Source organism: Lytechinus pictus, chromosome 6 (assembly GCF_037042905.1).
Source record: "Lytechinus pictus isolate F3 Inbred chromosome 6, Lp3.0, whole genome shotgun sequence".
Classification (NCBI taxonomy): domain Eukaryota; kingdom Metazoa; phylum Echinodermata; class Echinoidea; order Temnopleuroida; family Toxopneustidae; genus Lytechinus; species Lytechinus pictus.
Window position 1 is genome coordinate 20,804,191 of NC_087250.1, and position 26,789 is coordinate 20,830,979.

At 38.5% G+C, this 26,789-nt stretch overlaps 1 long non-coding RNA gene across 1 annotated transcript; it reads left to right on the forward strand.

The window, feature by feature from the left end:
• The first annotated feature begins 3,302 nt into the window (after positions 1-3,302).
• LOC135154429 (uncharacterized) lies at positions 3,303-14,484 on the forward strand. The gene is made up of 3 exons (XR_010293822.1): positions 3,303-3,448; positions 13,210-13,327; positions 14,411-14,484. It is a non-coding gene; the product is annotated as an uncharacterized LOC135154429 (long non-coding RNA).
• Positions 14,485-26,789: the final 12,305 nt, after the last annotated feature.

Consider the following 26,789-nt stretch of genomic DNA (forward strand, 5'->3'; position numbering starts at 1 on the left):
AGAATAGAGCTATTATCTGTTCACTGTAGTCATTTATCCCCCTTACATTGTATCTTTTGTTTGTTTGCTTGACTGCACTAGAGTTATTGTTCTCTTTAACTGTACTTTAGTTCATCATTAAATTTGATTTAGTTGCTGATGAACCCTCAGGGGGAAACAGTCTGTACAACTAAAATCTAAGCAACTCGCTCCACCCTATAACTATATATATATATATATATATATATATAAAATAGAAATAGTCTGCTTCGGCATAAGGAATAAAATAATCACAAAAGGTTTAGTAAATGCCGTAAAAATGCCGTTTATAAATATATAAACGGCATTATGACTCTTATGATTTATATATATAAATGATTTATATATATAAATGATTTATAATTTATATATAAATTATTTATTTATATATATTATTATATATATTATATTTATTTATATATATTTATTAATTAATAATTTATTTATAAATCATAAATCATTATGATTTATATATATAAATATATATATTTATATATATATTTATATATATATAAATATATATAAATATATATATATTTATATATATTTTATATATAAAATTTAATATATAAATATATATATGTATAAATGCCGTTTAGTAAATGCCGTAATGTATGAATATATATATATATATATATTCATACATATTTTGTGTGTGACTAAGTCAATGTTGAAACAATTATGCTTGTTTTATTCGTATTATGCTACTCGAAAAAAAAATGATACTTTATCATTTTTATAGTTTATATTGAATGAATATAATAAAGGCAAATAATTCATCCATATATATTGTGTGTGATTGAGTCAGTGTTGAAACAATTATGTCTATTTTATTTGTATTATGCTACTCGAAAAAAAATTAGGATACTTTATACATGTATTTTCTATTGAATGAATATGATAAAGACAAAATAACAACAATAACAATCATTTTCTGGTGCTATTTTAGGGCTGGCCTGGTATGGTGCGGACAAAGAAATCTGTGTCGTTAGTCTATTCTATCACACGGCGGTTGCTTGTTTGGTCTTGTATTAGCGCAGTATCTAGTAATATATTATTTCAATTCATTTCATTTCTTGATATTTGTTTGTTTGGGGCAGAGGGGACTTGACCCCTCCCCCCCCCCCAAAAAAAAAGGAGAAAAAATACCGGTTTCAAAATAGAAAATGTATTTTTTTTTCAAATGAAATGTCCTTTTTCCAAATTTAATACTCCGTGGGCATATTATGTATTACGTAATACGTTTTGGGCGTAGAAATTCACAAAACGTTTGGTTCGCGATTTGCGAGCAAAAATTGCTTTGAATGTCCAGTTTTCTAGGTTGGATCATCACATATTTTCTGCTCGCGCTAATTCCTTATTCTTGGTTACAAAATTGCTGTTCAGTTTTCGGGCTGGGAAAAAAATCAAATGTTTAACTCGTGTTTCGTGCTCACATCATTTACTGTTTAGCAAGGTACTCATCCTGTTTCTGGTTACATAAAATGCTTTGAATGTCTTGTTTTCAGGTCGGAATATCATATATTTTCAGCTCGGGTTAATTCTTTAGTCAGACAAACATCCCTCTCATGATTACAAAAACTGTTAGGAATGCTTAATTCTATGGCACGTATTCTGAAGTCGGGTTTAACTTAAACTCAGGTTTAAAGTTGTGGTTGAAGTATGGATAGCCAATTGTTACATAAATCACTAACAGTAGAGATATCATACTTCAGCTCATTTGGCTCTCAAATCATTCATAATTGTCTAGGAAGTATAAATAGATGTTTGCCTTCACCATCGATGAATCAGGAAAGAGCACAGTAAACATAAGAAACATACAACTTAATACAAATTTCGATACTTTTGGCTTCCCATACTTAAAGGTATTGTTTAACTTTGTGAGCAGCCGATTTAAAAAATTCTCAAACCAAGATGAAACATGTGTACAAGTGCAACTAATAAACCCTGAAAACAACCATTATTGAGAATGGAAAGCTAAAACTACAAGGCAAACCCCGATTTTGTAAATAGGCGTCTTATAGACGCCTAAATAGTACACATAAGCGTATGGGATGAAATTAAGATGGTGTTTTCGGTCACTTTATATTTCAATTTTTGAAGCACTAAATAATTATTTTCGAACTTCATTTTTGTAACATATCACAGACACAGGTGACAAGTGTGACCTTCTAGCTCAGATTTTTTTAAAGTCAAACCAATGTTAACCAATCACTTTAAACCACAATTTTAAACTTGAGTTTAAGTTAAAACCGACTTCAGAATACGGGCTTATCTGTTTTAAATGAAATTGCCAAAAGTTGAGCTTACGATTCGCACTCCCAACATCTCGCAAGGATGCCCTTTTAACAGTAGTTAGCGTCAATGACCAAAACGCGAGTATTAAAACTTCAGGTTTAATTTTTTTTTCAAAGCGCTGTCTCGCTATATATATGCTCTCTCGCAGTAAAAAATAAAGCCTGAATACATATCTCATCAATCAGAAACCCTTCAAAAAGGCTTTCATCAACTTAATTACTATGTAGTGGCAATTTATCATTTGTATATTGAGAATTTATCCTATTTATATTGAGTAATCCGTTACGACTGAATTGACATAAGATTTTATCTTTGATCTAAATTTTTATTTAATTAGATACCGTGTGAACATGACTCAAACATAATAGTTTATCTGCAGGCAAAGGAATGTATACCAGTCCTTTTGTTATTTTCTAAAAAATAGAATCCGTTTACGTATGATTTGTATGGCCTGTTACGATCGTCTGCGTTCGCGGAGCGGGGGTGGTCGCACCCTTTCGAGAAAACCGCGGGAGCTTGACTCGAAAGGGTTGGTTGAGGGAGGGGCGTCAAAATAACGCACGTTTTCGAGAAAACCGGGGGATGTTTTCACGAAAGGCAGTGCTTAGTAGTATCTTGTACCAGTTGTGTATTTGTGTGTGTGTGTAAATTTGTTTGAGGGTAGAGAGGCCGCTTATGAGGTAAGGTGGTGCGTGGGTGCATGTGTGTCATCTTTGGAACACTTCAACAGACATTTGCATTAAAAAGGGAAGGAAAGAAGGAAAAATACACTAATTTTGTGCATTTTCATTTAGGCTTATTTATTTTCAATAATCTCGGCGTGTCCAACCTCCGAGCCGATTCACGGTGTAAACAAACACAGTAAGTGAGCTTTCAATGTTCAATTATCTTTATCAAAAAGTCCTCTTCGCGTACAATACGTTTTCTGTAGGTCAGTGGGCAGTGACGGGTTATACAATTCCAATGCGTATAACCGAACCATTCAATTTAGGCCTTTCAAACTGAATGGATCACCTAGCTCGGCCGGCCCATGTCAGTGATGTGTTCATTTTTGTCAAAATTTGCTGATTACAGTCATACGTGTTAAGCCGGTTGGATCGCTTTGGTTGCTCAACAAAATAGGACCTTGGAGGTGAGAAGCCCAATAGTGATTCTTATTGAGATACTAATAAATATATGCCATTTTAAAAGAAAATGCACTAACTTAGTAGATTTTCTGTCGATGCTTGAAAATGTGGAATTGATTCACTCATGTTTAAATGTGTGCATGGTAGTACGGATCATCCCGGAAAGGGCTTTATGGGACGCCATTTGGTGAGTCTGAGATGGGCTAAGAGAAGTGGATAGAGATAGAGGCAGGTGAAAATATCCGTTTGTACTAAAATGCCCTGTTTGGCATATATATATATATATATATATATAAGTGCCCTTTTTGGCTTTGGCCCCCCAAACGAAGATACGTTTCGCCGCCACTGGTCAGAGGTAAAAGGGAGAAGAGTAAAAGTGATAGGTTGGAAGAACACTAGAGCCTATCCACAACAGGAAGGCAAAATAGATTAATTCGCACCCTCCCCTTTCCCGCAATTATTAGATTTGATATTGCTGATTAACAAAGGTGCATTACGATTGGCCAACAATTCTCGACAGGGCAAGTACCGAACTTCCTTTGCCCAAATATCACTTATTTTGGAACTAGAGGAAGAGGAAGCGATAGAGGAAGATTAAGAGGGAGGAAGAGGAAAAGAAGATGAAGAAGAGGTAAAGGGGGAAGGGGAGGAGATAGATGTATAGAAAGAGGAAGAAGAGAAGGAGGGAGAAGAGAAGAAGAGGAGGAGGAAGAAGAATAGGAGGAAGGGGAGGAAGAGGAGGAGGAAGGAAAGGAAGGGGAGGAAGAGAAGGAGGAACAGGAGGAAGATCAAGATGAGGAGGAAGGAGAGGAGTAAAGTGAGAAGGAGGAAAAAGAAAGCAGAAACCGCTTTTCAGCTAAGAAAACAACGTTCAGTTTATCTGCACCAGATCTAGATCTACAAGAAAAAAGGTGACAATCAATCTTAGTTTTGCAAACTTTCTCATGACAGTAGTGCTTACTGCACTACTTCCAATTTATCTTTGATTGTGCATATTTAGGGGTATAAACTTAATTATATATACTTTTCCAATGGACTTTTCGTAGCCGTATGAACCATCATCGCTTGTACGCTCCTCTATGAATAGGTCTACTATTCAATGTGTAGGTTATACCAATGTTACACCGAGTTGTTTTCCATTTTTTGTGAAGATAATTCGTGGAAAAAAAACGAAAGAATATTGCAAATTCAATAGATCTTCTTTCTATGGCACTGTTATAAACACTTTTATAAACCCATAATGGGGTCAAAAAAACAGTTTCAAGGTCGAACGGGTCAGTGGCTTTTTATTAATAGGAAAATGAACGAGCATGGCAATAATACAATCGTAGTTATCTAAAGGGCAATGTATTTGTACGAACCTCATTATGTTGGGGCATGTGCACGCAAAGGTTAGAGCCCTTTAGAGTTGAATCTTACGCCTGATTAGTAATGTTTTTGGCAAGTCATCAATTTATTTAACAATAAAATCGTTCAAAACAAAGGAACAAAATGATCTAAAAAATAAGAAAGAGCGCCCAGGACGCATCTGAGTTAACAAGCGCAGCATACGTAGATTACAGAGTATAATAACAAAATAGCATATACCATACAATGCAAATGCATTTCTATCATGTACCGGGTGTTGAAACTAGTTAAATATGGAATTATGATAAACATGGCATTGTGTTACAAATACAAGCCACTGCAGTAGAAGGGGGGGGGGGGGCAATTCCATATAATAATCAAACCTTTTTGTACGTCCTACCCCCATTTTCTCAAGTTTACTTCACCTCGTCATGTTCATGAACTGACCAAGTCATGGTCCTCTGATAACATTACAGTCTGTCAAAAGAATAAGAAATCAGAGACAGAAACATTCATGAAGGTCCCACATATAGGTGGCCGGAAGGACACATTTTATGGAATTGCACGAGGGGGGGGGGGGGGGGGGGCAGGATCTATCCCAGGTAACAATACAGCGTTGGACCAACGTTGGATCAACGTTGGGAAATTTTTTCCCAACGTTGCCTCAACGTTGGCAGGCCAACGTTGCATCATCGATAGAAGTGCACGCGCATACATCGTCAGACCAACAACATTTCCAACGTCAGTTCAACGTTGTCCAGCAACAATGTTTCAACGTTGTCTGGCAACGTTGATCCAATGTTGGCTAAATAGTCAAATACAACATTGCTACAACGTTGGTAAGCAACGTTGCATCATCGATAGAAGTGCACGTCCATACATCGTCAGACCAACAACATTTCCAACGTCAGTTCAACGTTGTCCACCATCAATGCTCCAACGTTGGTATAATGTCGGCTGAGTCATCAATAACAGCATTGCTGCAACGTTGATGGGCAACGTTGAAGCAGCGATGGACGTGCACTTGCATACATCGTCAGTCCAACTATGTTTACAACGTTGGTTCAACGCTGTCCAGCAACAATGCTCCAACGTTGTCTGGCAACATTGCTCCAACATTGTTACAACGTTGTCACAACGTTGCTCCAACATTGCTCCAACGTTATTCCAACGTATGGCAGTAATTAACAAAACATTAATTGGTTTCAAGGTGAAGTCCACCATTACAACTCTTCACTCTAATCTTTATCATCATGTCTTATCCTATCCTAAAATCCTACATCCTAATCCTATATCCTATTCCTATCATCCTACACCTATCCACTGTATCCTGTCATTGACTCCTATATATAGAGCAACTTTGCTATACTTGGCAGAATACAGTTAATATCATTTTCCACACTTAACCTTGAATATTTCACTTAGAATAATATGTTTTGATTATAAATGATATGGTAATGGAGCCACATACTTTTCTGAAACTTTTCATGGTGGAAATATTGAATAAACATAAATACTCTAATTATTATAGCAATATTACCTAAAATTTTGGTAATTTACTGATGTAATGAATATTCATGAGTGCATAATCATTGTCCAGATGAGGCAGGTTTGGCAGCGTTGGTCCAATGTTGGTCCAACGTTGGGTGACGTTGATCCAACGTTGGTATAATGTTGGTCCAATGTTGATGGAAAGTTGATTCAACTTTAGTCCAATGTTAGCGTAAACGTTGATTCAATGTTTGTCTAATATCGGTTAAATGTTGTTGTAACGTTGATTCTTTGTTGGTCTAATTTTAAACAAATCCAACGATGCCCCATCTCCATCAAACAGTTTTCAACACTGTGCCATCATCATCTGTAACCTGTTCATGATTCTATCAAAAAACATTACAACTATTATTACAGCTATTTATTTCTTTTCATTCTTTCTGTTATTTCTGTTACAAGTCTCTTCACATAATTAAGAGGAATCAAGAGAATTACGTGTGATATTTATTTATCACAAAAACTCACATGTGTAATTGAAGTCTCTCAGTATTTACAAAATCTAAAAGGGAGGTCGCGTAACTTGGCCTCACTCAGAGTAACGTAACTACTGCCTACTGTAACTAAAGAGTGCCTCTTTTTTATTAAGATAGAAGTCAACTGATATCTCAATATGCATGGCCATGGCCCAGTCTCGCTCGTGCCATAACTATTAAATGATATTTCAGCGTCAAGTGTAGCATGCCTCACATAGCAACTACAGGTTTGACTGCAGTTGGAAAACACTCGGTCCAGGCTAGGCCAGGCAGGACCGACCAGGTCAATTCAAGGCAGCGTATAATAAATAAGGCAGGAATGCCAGGTAGCAAGTCATTGGGTGATTTCAAGTACGGTGTTGAGAGCGTGAAAGGGCTGCTGAACTGAGCTCCAACACCAAGCGTAATATTATTTTTCATTGAAATGTATTAAAACTCTAATGATTTGCTCTCATCTTAAATGTAAAAGATAATTTTACGGAGATGGTTCGTCGTGTTCGCCCCCTGTTCGTGAGCTACAGTTCATCAACACCAACACTGAACTTTAAATCACGATTCTCCAAATCCCTGGGGGCCGGTGTTGCTGAATGGGGAAATTGCTTGTAGATCATCAACACCATGCAGCCACAGTGCAGTGTTGGGTTCAGCAGATGACAATCAACACCAGCCGTCAACACAAACTGCCAGAAATACACCATATTTTCCAAGGTCAATCTCAACACCAGCCTGATTCAAGTACGGTGTTGTCACAACTCCAACACCAGATTTCAACACTGTATGGCAGTGTATCCTATTGCCGGACACCTTTATTTCAGTGCTGTAAAAATGACAACTAGAGGAAATACAATCAAGAAAAATTCGCACTTGCTATTCCAAATATTATGAAAATTATTCATATGATAAAATTATTTTATATTTACCAACCATTTTCTTTGCATCGCACTTGCCGCATACTCCTCCACGAAAAACAATTATTTTCGTGCGCGACAAATTACATCATGATTCCGGACGCGCGCCGGACGGGTAAAGATATCCTTGATTATAATGATGTAAGAATAAATTTCTGTGATTTATTTCTTCTTATATCATTTCATGAATAAATTCTAACTTTTTGTTTGCTTTTTTTATATCGAATTTGAGCAGATGTTGGTAATAAATTCGTGTTTGATAACTTAATTTATTTTTTATTTTTTGGTTAGCTGCATGTTTCATGGCACTTTCCAGTGCTCGTTCGTATCGTGACGCTCATCAAGTTCTATCGATGCGCAGCCGATCGTCGACGGCTCTACTCACGGTAAACCTCGCGCACGGTACCTTGAGAACTAGCCGTCGACGATCACCCACAATACACCTCACCTCATCATTCGATCGAAGGAGCCGACGAGATTGAAATTCGGCAAATCAGGCCCATATTTCCGTTAGAAAATATATACATTCATTCAATTGTTAATGCAAAACTATGTTATATGATATTTTAAGCATTTTCTGTCATTTTAGAGATAAATAAGGAAGAAATTTGATTTTTTCGCCTTGTTTTTGCAATCTTGTTCTATGTATTGATCTGTGAAAATGAATTGCGGAAGTCTTACGGTACGAAATTGTTTTCGAACGCATTTATATGCGCGTCCGGAATCACAATAGTGTCCGGTAATACAATTATAATACGTGACTATACTTGAAATTATTGAAATCACCCAATGACTGTTGCCTTGCCCTTGGTATCGCATACTCGTTCCCACTCACACGTATTGCGAGGTTAGTATTATATTAGTCACTCACACAAGCTAATTACGAGGTTAGTTAGTATGTTATAGTTTATACTGTGCAGTGACTGGTGTTAAGTACTACTTTACTACTACTTACACGAATATAGTAGCGTCGGACTGTACGCGCACAGAAGCTGACTCCGGGATCTTTCGGAGGGGATCAATGGTTGCAGTTACCGATTATCTGCAAGTGCAAAGAAAATTCCACTGTAGATTGTAGGTCCTAAATATGCAGCTTATAAGTACTGTTCCAGATCACTAGATATTCTGGAATTCAATTGTCTATATCCACTATCCAGTCCAAATTCTACCAGATTCTTCAAGTTCAAAATTGAAGGAAGCAGACTACACAGACATGACAGAAGGAGTCCGACGTCGAGACTAATTCTGCGCATCAGAATAGTATGGTATTTTTAAATAGGCACATTTGATGCTTGTATTTCCTTCTTCAATTTCTTCTAGTTATGTGACGGTAGGCCTATGAATTATCTCGTAGTTACTGTGAAAGGCCGAGCCAGCTGCAAAGGACGAGGGTGTTTCTGGAAATTCTGGTCTTGAACTACATTTTTTTTCTTGTTTTTCTCCTTTATTTTCTATATTAATCGACACATTTGCATCCCCCGGTGCATGCAGCCTCTCTATTCTACCCCATCTTTATTTTTGTTTTCCCCTTCGACTTAGTTTTAGTTCCTCTTTCCCTTCCCATTATTTTCCTTCTCTCTCGATTTCTTTTCCCCTTATTGCTGGGGGATACCAAGGGTGACATGGATAGACAAGCAAACTTACTTGATCGACCCCCCCCCCTTGGCCCCATTAATAATTATGCGAGTAGTCGTCTGTATATCATTATCAATTCTCCAATGAACCAGTTTCTAACGTTCTCAACACTGTGTATATTATGCCGGGATATTATGTTGACTGTCAAACAAATATCCAACAAACTATAGTTTCCAACATTGTGTCAATGTTAACTGTCAACAACTCTCCAATAAACTATTCCAATTACGCTGTCCACGTTGTGCCATTGTCCGTTGTTCAACAACTCTCCGTCAAACTAGTTTCCACTCCTTTGTCAACGTTGTGCCATTGTCGACTGTCCAACAAATCTCCAAGAAAATAGTTTCCAACGTTGTTCCTTTGTCGGTTGTTCAGCAACTCTCCATCGAACTAGTTTCCGACGTAGTCAACGCTGTGCCTTTGTTGGCTGTTCAACACCTATCCAATCAAACACGCGTTTCCAACGTTGTGACGTTGTTGGCTGTCCAGCAAATCTCCAACACACTAGTTTCCAATGTTGTGCCATTGTCTGTTGTTCAACAACTTTCCAACGTTGCCAACGTTGTGTCATCGTCGACTATCCTACTGATCTCCAATCTACCAGTTTCCAACGTTGTGCCAGTGTCAGTTGTTCAACAACCTCCCATCTAACTAGTTTCCAGCTTTATCAACGTTGTGTCATTGTATACTATCTAACTAATCTCCAATCTACCAGTTTCCAACGTTGTGCCATCGTCGACTATCCAACAAATCTCCATCGAACTAGTTTCTAGCTTTGACAACGTTGTGCCATAGTTGGTTGTTCAACAACTTTCCATCGAACTAGTTTCCAACGTTGCCAACCTTGTGTCATCGTCGACTATCCAACTAATCTCCAACCTACTAGTTTCCATCGTTGTGCAATTGTCGACTGTCCAACAACTCTCCAACTAACAAGTTTCCAACGTTGCCAACGTCGTGTCATTGTTGATTGTTCAACAACTTTCCAGCGAACTAGTTTCCAACGTTGCCAACGTTGTGCCTTTGCTGGCTGTCAACAACTATCCAATCAAACGTGTCTCCAACGTTGTGACATTGTCGACTGTCCAACAACTCTCCAACTTACTAGTCTCCAACGTTGTGCCATTGTCGACCGTCCAACAAATCTCCAACAAACTAGTTTCCAACTTTGTCAACGTTGTGCCATTGTCGGTTGTTCAACAACTTTCCAGCGAACTAGTTTCCAACGTTGCCAACGTTGTGCCTTTGCTGGCTGTTCAACAACTATCCAATCAAACGTGTTTCCAACGTTGTGACATTGTCGACTGTCCAACAACTCTCCAACTAACAAGTTTCCAACGTTGCCAACGTCGTGTCATTGTTGATTGTCCATCATCTTTCCATCAAACTAGTTTCCAACGTCGATTCAACGTTAATCCATCAAGTTTTTCCAACGTCCAACGACTTTCAAGTTTCCAACGTGGAGCCAACGTTGGCTTGTTACCTGGGATAGCAATAGAGACAGAGGGGCGGGTGTACATATCTAGTACACTGAATTTTGATTTCCGTAGTCCTACCACTATTCTTAAATCATTCTGATCGCCAATATTAACTGGTTGGAATGTTCAATGTTATTACAATTTCTTTGAAATTCGGATCGCAACAAATCGCACACAGCAAAAACTGGGATGTTAACCGGTGTACATAGAGGACCACACTGGTCATTTTACACCGGTGTTAAATTGACAGTGCAAGTTTTACGCCTATATGTGTTATTACAACACCTTTGGTTGTTACATTTATACTCTTTGGTGTTATGTTCAATCTCTAGGGTGTGATTTTAACACCTCAGCGTGTGGTCCAGGGGCCGCAGAACGGTTTTCAAAGTGGGAGGGCTGAGCCAAAAGTGGGGTGGGGGGGGGGGGGCTGACCATGAAAAAAATCACAATCATATGGTAATTTTTCCGTTTTTGTACACGGTTTTGGAAAAAAGTGGGGGGCTGAAGCCCCACCCCCCCCCGCTTCCGGGGCCCCTGTGGTCCTTTTTTTTAACTCCTCAGTTTTTACAGTGCATAGTGTGCGTCGGATTTTACGGGCCCCATGTATTCATTTAAACCGTCCATGATACAGGACGCTGCAGGTTGGACTCGGCCTGACCTCTATTTAAAGCCCCCTAACAAAAACACTCAAAAACAAAAAATAGCAACACTGATCTTTAAAGCGGCAAAATTCTGACACACACCCAAACAGGATTGTGAAGCACACACCCATGAGTTAACCTATAAGTTTCCCCTGCAAAAATACAGGTTATTTTGAATACACTTATTGAATAAACAAGAGCGAACGAAGCGAGCGAGTCGGCCCCGAAATCGAATGTTTACAAATTTTACAATTTTGTGTAGCTATGATTTGGATGCGGATATCATTTAGGAGATGATGGTTTTAAGTCGGATTATCTTCTTAGACGGTTTGAAAAGCTTGAAAAGCCAATGACTTTCCAACTCAAATTGACAATTTTGGGATACCGCAATATATAGGGAATGAAAAAAGGTATAGAGTCAAGCCGATTAGAGCATTCAAAATATGCACTGACGCGACAGATTCTGGAAAGAAAAAGAAAAACAAACGAAAACAAAAATGTTGTATTTTATGATTGTACAGGTCGTTTGGCACAGGTTATACATTTCCCATCTTTGCATACAAAGGCCTGAAGCAGCCAAGCCCCGGGGGGGGGGGGGGCACTTCCATTGACGAGTTGATACCACGCGACCATGGGGTCTCGAAAAGCACCCTAAACAAGTACTTTCCATATTCTGCAAAAATGCACCCCTTAACAAGTATTGAATTCAAATAAAACGATGCCCTTGACAAGTATTCTCTGAATTGAACCCTAAACAAGTACAGCGATATTTTAATTGCTATATGTCACGGACGTCGGTTTTACCTTTACCTATATGTACGGGGTTTAGTACAGTTCCACACTTCGCGCAAATCGGACTCTAAACACGTGTTGACTGTAGGGGCAAAAAGTACATCCTTTATAAAACATTTTAGTCTTTTTTAAACCCTCGCAAATTTGACCCTAAACACGTAGCTTTCCTAGCGAAATATATACCCTCTTTTTCATTATTTTAGTGTTTTTGACACCCTTATACGTTACGTACGTAACGTGCCCTATCCTTTTTACGTGTTTTTTTTTGGTCGCGCATGGTATCAACTCGTCAATGTAAGTGCCCCCCCCCTCCCCCCGGGAGCCAAGCAAAGAAAGTGACTCGGAATATTTTTACAAGTACAGATTTACTACTCTCTGTCGAAGGTCAACGAATATATTTACCTAACGCCAGCATTATCGACCTTTGACCTCACGTGTCATTTACCTTTTCTTGCATCTATCCCCCTCTCTCTCCAGATATTAAGATCACTCCCTCCCTATTTCTCTCTCTCTCTCTCTCTCCTATCCTCTTCCATCCTGCCCCTCTCTCTACCGATCTTTAGCCTTTGCACAAGTCCTCGCGCGCTGTTTGTCTGCAGAACATGGTTTGAAAAGGGACCAAAAACCATGCGTTTAGGCTATACATTCAGACGCGTTTACGGGGCTATTTTTCGGGGAAATAACAGCACCGGGTGCCTTGGCTAGTGGCACAGTAACATTTCCCCTACGGTGGCCCTACGGCAAGTCAAAAACAGCCGTTTTCACATGTTTTTTTGTGTTACCCTATATATAGGTGGGTTAAAACAAATAAATAAAACGGGTGATTTTGACTTGCCGTACGGCCACCGAAGTTGCAAATTGACTGCAGCATAATAGAAGCTAACCGCTCTCTCGTATGTGTTCTTTCCTCGTTTTACCCGACATGTCTTTCATCATTTTAGTTCTGTAGAAGTTCTTTGAGGATTATTCGTTTTCAAGATGGCGGCCGCAGTACTAGCACCTGGTGACTATGCAGCTATCGTGTGTTACTTCGTGATAGTTATGGGAGCAGGGCTATACGTGAGTATGATATTATTATACTTAAACAAATCAAATTGATTTTATTTTCCAATTGTTTTGTTTAAACAACTGATGAAAATAACGAAATTCTTCGAAAAGACCATTCTATAACATATTCATTTCATTCAGCAATTTTTAAAAACGTAAACTGCATTATTTCCCAGGCTACAGTCACATTTCCCCTACGGCAGCCGTGCGGCGAGTCGAAAACAGATGTAGCTGGTACCGCAATATGGCCACTGTAGACCAAATGTGACTGAGGTATTAGCTCCAGTTTGGCAGCGGCGGACCGGGGTAGGAGGGGCGGGGGGCATAGTGTTTATGACAATCATTCCATTAAAAAAAAATTTTTTTTAAGTGACGTGATCCAACGCCAACCAAACACAAACCCATCCTTCAAAAGAAAAACAATGATTCAATTCCCCACCCCCCCCCCATTCGTCCATGTTCCTGTATGATATTTGCAGTATGGTTGCTTTCAAAATTGAGGTGTGGGACGTATAAGGGTGGCTGGTACAAACACGCACTGGTCATGGACCTACCAAGAGGGGCAAGGAAGGGGTGGGGTATGCCACTCACTTGGCCGAATAGAACGAGGAATAAGTAGACAAAACAAAAACACGGTATAGATAGGAGTAGAGGAAGAAGAAAAACATCACGTATCTAATCATTTCATTTATTACACATTCATGTGAAAATATATACATATACAGTACGTTACGTACAATATTATTACTTGATGCAATACACAGCAAACTGTAGTATCATCAGGGACCAGAAATAACATAGAAATATTTTCGGAATAATAACATACAATAAAAAATAATTACACTGAACGTGACAACAAATATTCGTAAATTTAGATAATATATGCTACATTTTAAGACAATAACAAGTTTAAGCAAAACAAACATTAACAATTGCATAATGTTCATTTTACAAGTAGACACCTAAGTTAAAATGTTTGTATTTATATCTGTATAAATCTTTTGATTTAGTTTTCCTTTAAATCTGATAGTCTTTGATTGACCTACCAAATACACTGTCGTATAAATTTCTACCTTTACGTGTTTTATTTTATAGGCACTTTTTACATCTAACCGAGGAACTGTTAACGGCTACTTCTTGGCGGGAAGGTACATGACATGGCTTCCAGTAAGTTGAAGAATTTCCAAATTATCCGTTTAACTTTGTCTTTTTTTTACAACAGTCATTTTTTATACGATCTCATTTGGTTTCTTCCATAATTCAGTCAGTGCGAGAATTTATTGAATCCATTGTTGGTCGCGCTTTATTATGTTCTGTTGCTTATTGTATAATTTGCTTTTTTTCGCTTTATTTATTTAGTTTAACAAATAAAAACCGAGGATGGCCAGGTGCCGAAAACTTTACTACTCATATAACTCTGCGTCATTTACATCAGCAAAAAATACATCATTTCCATATGTTTTTGACGATCACATAATAATAATAATAATAGCCAATTTTTATAAAGCGCTTTTCCCAGAATGGCTCAAAGCGCGTTACAGCATATTATTACCCCGGTCATTTGATTCATTTCAATCCCACACAATTTCCACTCCCTGGGGAGCATTCCTTTCATTCATCGCAGCCTCATTGTGGCGCTGGCAAATTCAAAAATACAATATCTTTCGCATCCTACCGGGTACCCATTTAGCACCTGGGTCGAGAGTGGCAAAGTGTGGAATAACGCCTTGCCAAAGGACGCTAGACCGCGGTGGGATTCGAACACACGACCCTCTGTTTACAAGGCGAGAGTCAGAACCACTACACCACGGCTCTCCGTGGTGTAGTAATCTCAGAGAGATTATATACCGTCTATATCAAGTGGTTTAACTTGGTCGTAAGATATATAGTTTTATTATCAGTTACTTTTAAAACCTTGCTACTGATCATATTGTCGGCAACCTAAATTGGAGGTTGCATGAATGATGCTGAACTAAAGCAAATGTTGAATAGGTCTTTATGAGATGTTGACTTTTGTTTGATGTTATACCGATTACTGGTCTATAAACCAATTAGCTTAGGAGGATATATAGCTTCCTTCGACGTGTCAGAGCTATGTTGCTATAAATGCGTAAACCCTATGACCGCGCAGGGCAGTGCTAAATTTCGATTAACCCTAAAAGGCCAGGGGCGGATTCCGCCCCCCTACGTTTTTCACGATAAAACCAAAAATTTTCAACCGCGCCACTCTTTGACTCTTTACTTTCAAATCTCGCACAACTTTTGAGACCAAATTAGCGATGCCCGGTAGGCGGTTACGAAAATACGCAACATTATGTAAATGTAGGTTAGACAAAAAAACGTGAATTCATGTACAAATCCAATTCAGATTGTGTATTTAGCCAAAATTCATAAATGTATACTTATTTCTATTTTTACTGATTAAACTTAATGAATTGTGTCTTGTTTATGATCAAATTAAGTCTGCAACAATTTCCATCGAAAAAACAATAAAAATAATTTCTTGGCTTAAAAAAATTAAATAAAAGAGATGTCGTCTTTGTGTTAAATTGAAGTCTTTTGGCTCGGAGCGACAAGTGAGTTTTTTGCCATTTAAGAATTTATGATATCATAATTGAACGGATCCTTACCAGATAAAAAAAAAAAACTTGTATCGTCTGCAAATAAGGTAGTAGTTAAAATGTCACTTACGTGTTGTAGGTCATTTATATACAATAGAAATGAAGATGGCCTAGGGTATAGATCCATGGGGGCACCCCTGCTGTAATATCCTGAGTTTCTTAATAAATTTTTGTTGATGCATACACATTGTTTTCGATTTCTTAAGTAGCTTATCAACCATTTTAATACTGTGTCTCTAAATCTGTGTGATTAAAACCTACTAATTTAGATACTACGGTCGATACAATCGAATGCTTTAGATAAAAAAAAAAGTTTACTCCGATCGTTAATGCTTTGTTTTCATATTCCTTAGCTATTTTGTTTTATAAGTTTTACATATTTGTGTGAAAGAAATGGATGAAGAAAACAATGGTAGGCGTAGCTTAAATCAAGGTTCCCCAGAGCTATCTGCCCTTTGGAACACCGGTGCCTTAACCACTAGACCACAGAGACGGGTTAGTGGCTAGGGCCACATCGATCCAATTGACCGTCAGATAGACAGATTTTCGACACTATACCAATTATAATTTCCTTTGTCGGGTGTAGGTGTGTTTTTGAACAATGACAAGCCGCCATGCCTCAGCTGGATGCTTTCACATCCATATATACACAGCAAAAACTGCGGTGTTAACCGGTGTACATAGAGGACCACACCAGTTATTTTACACCGGTGTTAAATTGACATTGTTAGTTTAGCACCTATATATGAGGCGCCAAATGTACCAATATTATATAGAACAATTATTTGTTATATAATAAGATTATTCGAATAAGCGAAGAAGATAGTTTGCGAGAGAAGACAGGTCTTCTCAAAAAACCAATTATTGGCAAGCCATACACGGCCCGCGAAAACAAAGCGCGCCCCTGCGATTCCGCGGGAATTCTCCAAAGACACGCCCCCAGCAACATGTCTGTGATTGGCTGGGCATGTCACGGATGGCGCCGTTACACAGCGCCCTTGGTGACAGCCAGGCAACGGCAACGGGGGCACAGCCTCTACGCTAAAAAGAACCAATGAAATGCATTGAAAGAATTCAGGGACGTGCGCAATACGCGACAGATTTGGAAGCACATGTTCATTCTCAACTAAGCTCTGGGGGATGCAAGACGTTAATTCGTAGTTCGCTATGAAACCGTTCTTGGATCATCATAGTTTAGGCCTCACTTTAGCAGGCTAATACAAACAATTCAAGTACTAGTATTGCTCATCCCAGGTCACAGGGATGACAGGATAAAATGGATCCCGGGAAAATTAATTCTCAGCGTTTTTATCAACATTATGAATGGCTAGCCGTCCAGATCTCGCTGACGACACGCTGGTGGAGCTGCAGAGTGCAGTGAAGGGATGGACGGATACAACGCTGAATTACCGAACCCCTACAGGGACTATCTCAGTTAGGCCGGGATCACCGTTCTCGTTAGAGGTCTAACGTTAGATCGACCGCTATTTTGCCACGGTCTATCGGTGAGACTGCAGAGTTGGAATATACATCAGCTTCCACAGGAATAATAAGTACTTTCAGTCAAACGGAAGCTCTGACCAATGCCGTGAATGAGGATATTTGCCGGAGTTGTTCTCCTATGAGTACAACTAGGCCGGTTGTCTTTTGAGGCTGTGCCTGTGATAAAACTGCCGGCGATGCTTCGAGTTCGATGGAGCTGGATCTAATTGATTGTTGATGCGAATGGAGTGGAGTTAGGGCCCGGACCACAGTGTATATATCTTGACCCGGTGAGTGTTTGGATCCATGTTTGTACTTGTAGTTGCACATCTTGACCTAGACCTTAAATGAATTTGGCCTGAACCGGCCGCTATAGTATAGCTATTACTTAACTTGGGGCCCGGAACTCTAACGTTATAACTTGTGATACTAGATCTAGGCCTATATCTATTGACCAAATTCAAAGTTCCAACTCAGACTAAATGTTCTCTGGGCCTGGATCTATCCCTATAACCCCTTTGGCTTTGGTTCTAGGGCCAACTATGATATACGATATCGATCTAATAGGACCGAACATTTTTCAATATATTTCTAATGTGGTTGCGGGAATGCAGGATACATGGAAACTGAAGGACCTAGGCTAGCTTCGACTCGGCTTGGTTTGCGACTGGAGTTGAGTTGCTCCATGAGTTAAGTTGATTCAATATGACTTTATGAGAGCGTTGGTAAGGGTCGTATCAGAGGGCTTGGCGTCGCGCCCCACTCGGAAAGGCAGCGTTGAACAGTGGACTGAGTTGAATGATCAAATATTAGGTCAAAACCTATCACAATATGAGTTTTTTGTATTGGATCTAATTAAAGGATCAACATTCTGTTTCGCCAGCTGAGTCCCGGCTCATGCTACAAAATAAACAAAAAAGAAATAAACGATGCTCCATACACCAAGCTGGATCCCACGATAATTTGAGCCCATTGATCAGCTGGCATTTTGTAACCAAATTCCCCAAAATGAACAGGATAGGGGCTATAAATGAAACTAGGGTGGCTGCCTTCGGTGTGAACAGGGATACGATAAATATGATGAAATAAACTGCATTCGCCTACCGGTACTAAAACGATATTATTCATTGAGATAGATGGTAGAGGTATAGGTCGATGTACCGTAATCCGTATTTTGCTGTCCATTGGGCGTGTGTAATAATAGTTATTTGCTTGGTCAACTTCATCCTGTTCTGGACCTACATGAATTAACTGGCAGCTTAGTTGCTTGATGAGGTTGGGGAATGCTAAGATACGTCATTTTTTATAGACCTCTATTACCAAATTTCAGTTCGGAAATGTAGTCAATGTATGCCCAGTGTCCGTACCACTTATCCTATCTCGCCGGCCTCGAGTTTATAAGATGGCGTAAAGATAAAACATAACCACAATAAAATATACGTCGATTGTATCATTCCGGGTGAGGAGGGGAAGTTGAGGGCGTTTGTGCCCCCCCCCCCGCCGAAATGCTCAAAAGAGCCCTGGAAAACCCCATTTATTGCCATGTTAAAGCTTATCCAACGCTGTAGGTTCGGCCCCTAGTTGTGAAAAGTGAAGGGAACGAGTGCGGGATTCACAAATTCATTGGCATACTTTTTAAAAGGGCGCCTTGGAAAATCCCCTTTTATTGCAATTCTGGAGCGTTGCAAGTTAAGGCGATTAGTTGTGGAAAGTATAAGGGAAGAGGTATGGAATTCCTTGCACACATTCTTGTCACGTTGTGTTGAACAATACTCTGCCGGAAGATTTGTTTGTTTTTTACCTCTCCAGGGACGTGGAGTCTGAAGTTAATTGGCCAGGGCACAAATGATCAAGCCTAGACCCAGACTGATGTACGAGGAGGCTTAGCTAAGCTTGACCTGGACTGGTGTACGAAGGGACAGGGCTTAGACTTGGCTTACTATGGTTCACATTGGATGACAGTGGTTGCAAAGGTTTTCACACTGCAAGATGAGAAATCCGGATTTATTTGAAGATGCCGGATTTTTGGTTTAACGTAATGCTCTAAATAGACGAGAGGTTGAGAAATGCAGTGATCAAGATCCTTAAGTCCAGACTTGAAGAGGAAACATGAATAATCTCGAAGTTGTTGAGAAGTATAACCCTTTCGGAGAAAACTAAAAAACCTTGGAAAAAAGGGGCATTATGGGAACACCTTCAGTTCGTATCTATTTGCAATTCTGGGCAGCCAGCAAAGTCGGTTAAAGCATCGATAACCAAGAATATAAACAAAAACTGTGAGGCATGTCCCTCTGGTGCATTTATGTGCTTATATATGTCTCTTCCTTTAAGACATAACCTCACCTGTTGTAAGAGGCGATCTCATATATGAAGCCAACTTGAATGTGGGAATGCACGCCTTGATTTTTATGCCCCCATTTAACTTCATTAATCGATGTGGAATGGATATTATTTGTTTCGATTCACACTGGTGACCAAAAACGAAAAAAAAAAAAAAAAAAAAGAGAGAAAAAAATCCCGGATCTTAGCTTGAAGGAAGGCATTCCTACATAAACATTACACATGAGAAAATCATGCAAAATTTCCTAATGCATGAACTGTTACCTGGGATGATGAAATTCAATGGTCTTATTTAACGGTTATGGAGGCCACAGTTTGTTCACTTGGAAAGAAATACACATTTATCAAATAGTTGTGGAGATTGATTTTGTATGGCATTTCATCAAACAGTTGAGTTGTACAATAATGATAGAATTACTAGCATGGTTTGGCTATACATTAATTTGATATATTCTTTGGCCTCAAATTATTTCATGTTAGAGTCACTTCGATGACCCCCTAATTGACATTAAGTTGAAATTAGTTGAAAGAAGGGTACTCCTTTTTAAGGTGTGCCAAGACATTTGTTGATTTGTTGTTTCACATTTCCGCAAAAGTGGATCCGAAGGTTTTCCAGAGTTTCTTCTCACCGAGTTTTATCTCTGGTTTTTTACCCTGGACCTACTTGACGTGGAATTGGTTTCAGCTCTCGTTGCATGAGTTATGTTTAGTGCAACGAGGGCTTAAACTTGCGAACAACATTCACTCGCAGGGGGAATGAAATAAGCAAGGATGCGATGTTGTCAAGCTTGTTAATGGTTTAGAGTGAGAATGGTTGGCCAATGTCCAATTGATGTAGAGATATTCATAACAACTTGGAGGTGTAGACGAAGAGTATGGTATATGATGCGTCCATTCGTTGATCGCATGAGATTGCTTTGTATGGAATAATTTTTTTATTGTTGACTATCCATTCCGATGGCTGGCATGGTTTATTGATCATTAACTTAGTTATTGTTGTCCTTGATTATTGAATTGGCTGGGTTGTCGAGCGTGAAAACTCACTTTTGAACTTATGGCTTGGTTGGGCTTGGTTACAGAATTACCGACTGATTATTATCGGTAGCTTTGACATCAGCTTTCCAGGGGAGGCAATGGTTTGATAATTTAAAGTCGACGGCACCGATGCACGGCCCTCTATTCTACCATTTAGGGTCGCCGCCGATGAGGCAGAATATGGGACCAAATCCTACCTTAGTCATGATATCGGGGGTGCTTTGGAAGAGTGGCCCTTATTTTATCGAGTATTATTATACGATAAAATGCACAAAATAGAATTCTCATACTAGTAAAATGGCGACATTATTGAAGTACGAGTATAATTACATGACAAAAGAAGATGACGCTCATAGTATATATTTTGGTTTCCGAAACCATGAGTTGCAACCAGGAAACCAGACGCGATGGTTTGGGAGGGATGGCCTTGACATGAAGGGACTCCCAAAATCCAATAGTGTTTGCCAAGTGTCACGGCAAAAAAAAAAAAAAAAAAAAAAAAAAAAAAAAAAATATATATATATATTTGGGGCTTTCGCTTTTTTGTGGGTATTTTTTCTTATATCGGTCAAATTTCAACACCAGGGGGAGGCACTGTATACTAATTATGTCAAGAAAATCGGGACAGGGGAACCCAACTTTCCAAAGTCTCCTGGTTTGGAAGTCCGGCTGGATGTCTTCCGGCAGGTTCCCCTTCCAAGAATTCACGTTCTGGTCTTGAAGCCTCTCCCCCAATTTTATTTCACACATGAGATAATCTTGTATTGAATAGATGATAAATGTAAAGAGGGGAATCCGCACCCCAGGAAATACCTGTCCTGGGATCCCGTTGGATCTCTTCCTTCTGGGAGGTCACGTGACCCGGTTTCCCCCTTAAAATCTGGTTGATTGTGGCTTGATGAATATTGTTTAGAAACTGTGTACTTGTTAAAATATTGTAAATGTCGTTTTAATGATTCTGGTAAAATCCCCCAGAGGCAATAAAGTTGAGAAACGGCAATTTCATGTTCGATCTGTATTTATTCTCGCAATAAGATTATTCGAATAAGCGAAGAAGATAGTTTGCGAGAGAAGACAGGTCTTCTCAAAAAACCAATTATTGGCAAGCCATACACGGCCCGCGAAAACAAAGCGCGCCCCTGCGATTCCGCGGGAATTCTCCAAAGACACGCCCCCAGCAACATGTCTGTGATTGGCTGCGCATGTCATGGATGGCGCCGTTACACAGCGCCCTTGGTGACAGCCAGGCAACGGCAACGGGGGCACAGCCTCTACGCTAAAAAGAACCAATGAAATGCATTGAAAGAATTCAGGGACGTGCGCAATACGCGACAGATTTGGAAGCACATGTTCATTCTCAACTAAGCTCTGGGGGATGCAAGACGTTAATTTGCCCTCCCTCCCGCCCATTTAATAATGGTTGTGAGTGGTTGGTTATAATATTGTCAGGGTCGGAGGGTATTGTTTCTGCCTCCAAAAATGTGGTACACATGTTATGAAAAAAGATTGGATGATATAATACATGGTTGTTAATAATTCTGTCGTGATTTTTGTTTATACTCAAATCGGTCAAAGGCGATTTTGCTAATTAATCTAAATGTGGTAATAGCGAATTTTAAAGACGGGGCTCGAGATTGCTCAATGAGCCTGTTTAAGTGCAAGTTGTGCCGGTTACAGTTGATTGAAATAACCTTATATTTTGGTTGGTTATACTGTTGATAGATAACATGGATTTATTTTGGGTGGTTGGCTGGGCATGTGTTTGGATAGAATTGCATTGGTTGCATAGGCTTGTATTAGTTGACTGGATGGGCTTGATTGGCTTGTTGGTCGGATAGACTTTTATTGGTTGGTTGGGCGATATGTTTGGTTGTTTATTATCATAAAGATCCACGCTCTACAAGCAAGGCTTTTAGTGGATCCCCTCATTTCCAAACAAGTTCTTGTTAATACAATTGCCCAAATTTTCATAATTTGTCTATAGTTGATTTGTAATTACAATTGTTGTGTATTTGTGTTTATGCATTTAGTGCATATTTGATTTGTACCGTGATTTTTTATGATGTACATGACGGAAGTTCAAAATGAACTCGTTTTTATTCGGTTGGATGTGCTTGCGCTGGTTGGGTGGATGGGCTTGCTATGATTGGTTGGTTGGTTATAATGATCATAGGGATTCACGCTCTCCAAGTAGTTATTTTAGTGGATCCCCTCATTTCCAACCAAGCTATTAATACTTTTGTACAAATTTTAAAATTTTGTCTGTAGTGGACCGGCAATTACAATTTATATGTATTTGCAAATTGTTTATGCGCACTATGATGCATATTTAATTCGTGTTTGTATTTGGTAATGATGTACAAGATGAACTGAAATTTGTTTGGTGGCTTTATATGGTTGGTTGGCTGGGCTTGTTCTGGTTGACTACAATTGCACAAATTTTTATAATTTGCAGTTGATTTGGAATTATAATTGATGTGTATTTGTGTTAATGCATTTGATGCATATTGATTGGTACCGTAATTTTTTGTGATGTACATGACGAAAGGAACTTGTTTTGTTTGGTTGGATGGGCTAACATTGGTTGGATGTTTAGGCTTGTTATGATTAGTTGATTGGTTATGATCATATCGATCCACGCTCTATCAGCAGATCCTTTAGAAAGATCCCCTCAGTTTCAACCAAGCTGATAATACTATTGTACAAATATTGAAATTGTGTCCGTAGTTGACTTGTAATTACAATTGATATGTATTGTCATTGTTTATGCATCATATCATTTATAATTGATTTATGTTTGTATGTGGTAATGATGTACAAGGTGAACTTAAACTCGTTTGGCTAGTTAGATTGGCTTTACATGGTTGGATGGTTGGATGGGCTTGTTATGGTTGGTTGGTCGGGCTTGTTATGGTTGGTTGGTCGGGCTTGATATGGTTGGTTGGATGGGCTTGTTTTGGCTAGTAGGATGGGCTTGTTTTGGTGTTTGGCCTGATTACTGAGTATTTTTTCTTATATCGGTCAAATTTCAACACCAGGGGGAGGCACTGTATACTAATTATGTCAAGAAAATCGGGACAGGGGAACCCAACTTTCCAAAGTCTCCTGGTTTGGAAGTCCGGCTGGATGTCTTCCGGCAGGTTCCCCTTCCAAGAATTCACGTTCTGGTCTTGAAGCCTCTCCCCCAATTTTATTTCACACATGAGATAATCTTGTATTGAATAGATGATAAATGTAAAGAGGGGAATCCGCACCCCAGGAAATACCTGTCCTGGGATCCCGTTGGATCTCTTCCTTCTGGGAGGTCACGTGACCCGGTTTCCCCCTTAAAATCTGGTTGATTGTGGCTTGATGAATATTGTTTAGAAACTGTGTACTTGTTAAAATATTGTAAATGTCGTTTTAATGATTCTGGTAAAATCCCCCAGAGGCAATAAAGTTGAGAAACGGCAATTTCATGTTCGATCTGTATTTATTCTCGCAATCATTATTTATTAAATAATAACTATTATTTATATATAATTTACATTTTATTTGTAAATAACTACTATTATATAAAATATCATTTCTAATTATTTATATATAATTCCAAGTAATACTTCATTATTTGTAAATAATAATAGTTCGACATTCCATTATTTATAAATAATGATTATTTATTTTTCATTATTTATAAATAATGATTATTTGTTTTTCATTATTTACAAATAATGATTATTTGTTTTTCATTATTTATAAATAATGATTATTTGTTTTTCATTATTTATAAATAATGATTATTTGTTTTTCATTATTTACAAATAATGATTATTTGTTTTTCATTATTTATAAAAAATGATTATTTGTTTTTCATTATTTATAAATAATGATTATTTGTTTTTCATTATTTATGAATAATGATTATTTGTTTTTCATTATTTACAAATAATGATTATTTGTTTTTCATTTATAAATAATGATTATTTGTTTTTCATTATTTATAAATAATTTGTTGAGTTTTCCATTATTTATAAATAATGATTATTTGTTAAATAATGAAAACGTCTACTTCATTATTTATAAATAATTTTTTCGAGTGCACCATTATTCTCATTATTTATAAATAATCATTATTTAATGTTCGAGTTTTCCATTATTTATAAATAAAGATTATTTGTTAAATAATGAAATATCTACTTCATTATTTATAAATAATAATTTTGTTTCAATATCCCATTATTTATAAATAATCATTATTTATAAACAATTTTTACAGTTTGCCATTATATACAAATAATCATTATTTATATACAAATAACTATTATTTATTAAATAATGCGATTATTTATTAAATAATGCCATTATTTATTAAATAATGGATAACTCGCTATAACATGCAAATGTGGGACCGCCCATGTTATGAATATTCATGATGCGATTTCCTTTTTCGTGATTTTTCTTCACAAATGTTTGTCCATTTCCTCTTCATAATGACATTTCTTGAAGCAATTTTCTAGGGATATGGTCTGATTGTAATATTCTTCATTTTCTATATAACTTCGTCTTCGTAGAAATATCAAAAATTGTAATTTTATACGATTTTTCCTACAGTTCACAATCCCCATAGGCGCGCGTGTATCGTAGGGACAACCGGTGAATCGACGGAGTGCTCTTCATCGAAATACTACGTTGGTTGGTCCCCGGAAGTGGCGGGCGGAATTTAGCCCGAATCCCGATGGAAGTAGATCAAGTGCATATGAGCTGAGAGAGTGAAATATCAGTGTACAGGCCCTTCTACTGTTTATAAATATTTCTTGTTGCTTTTTTTGTTAAGTTAATTTTTCCTGGTGTAGAGATAAGTTTCAGTTCTAATAATGCACTTCAAATACATTTTGGAGTGTCTGTTTGAGGCGTTTGGGGCGATTTCACCCTGGCCCCAAAATGCGCTCGCAACGACAATACGGGGGCATGATGACCCCAACATTTTTAAAAACTTATTTTTCTATTGAAAATTATCACAAAATTCACCAAAAGTGTGCACGAAAGCCTTCGTATTTCACTTTTAAAACTCCAAAAAGTGCCCAAATGACAAGCTTGGTCGCTTCGCTGTGTCGCTTTCAACTTGAGAAAGTTTACGCGTCTGCTTCCCCCCCCCCCCCCCCCTCCTCCGAAAGAAATTCTGTATACGGCCATGCTCTAAAGAGCCTGGCACATTGATTTATGTATACTTTCATTTTCATTATTTTTATCTCATTATCATCATGGCCTTACGCAGATTTTTTTTCCAGGGGGCCGGGGCCGGAGCATGACGCGCGTAAACTTTCTCAAAAAAATCTTGAAAGCGAGACAGCCACGGGACCAAGCCCAAATGACAAGCTTGGTCGCTTCGCTGTCTCGCTTTCAACTTGAGAACGTTTACGCGCGTCTGCCCCCACCCCCCGAAAGAAATTCTGTGAACGGCCATGCTCAAAAGAGCATATGGCACATTGATTTATATGTACTTTTCATTTTCATAATTTTTATCACATTATCATCATGGCCTTACACAGAATTTTTACCAGGGGGGGGGGGGGGGAGCAGCTAGGACGCGCGTAAAGTTTCTCAAAAAAATCTTGAAAGCGAGACAGCGACGCGACCAAGCTCAAATGACAAGCTTGGTCGCTTCGCTTTTTCAAGATTTTTATGAGAAAGTTTACGCGCGTCCTGCTCCCCCCCCCCGGAAAAAATTATGCGTAAGGCCATGATGATAATGAGATAAAAATAATGAAAATGAAGTACACATAAATCAATGTGCCAGGCTCTTTAGAGCATGGCCGTATACAGAATTTCTTTCGGAGGAGGGGGGGGGGGGGGAAGCAGACGCGTAAACTTTCTCAAGTTGAAAGCGACACAGCGAAGCGACCATGCAAGCTTGTCATTTGGGCACTTTTTGGAGTTTTAAAAGTGAAATACGAAGGCTTTCGTGCACACTTTTGGTGAATTTTGTGATAATTTTCAATAGAAAAATAAGTTTTTAA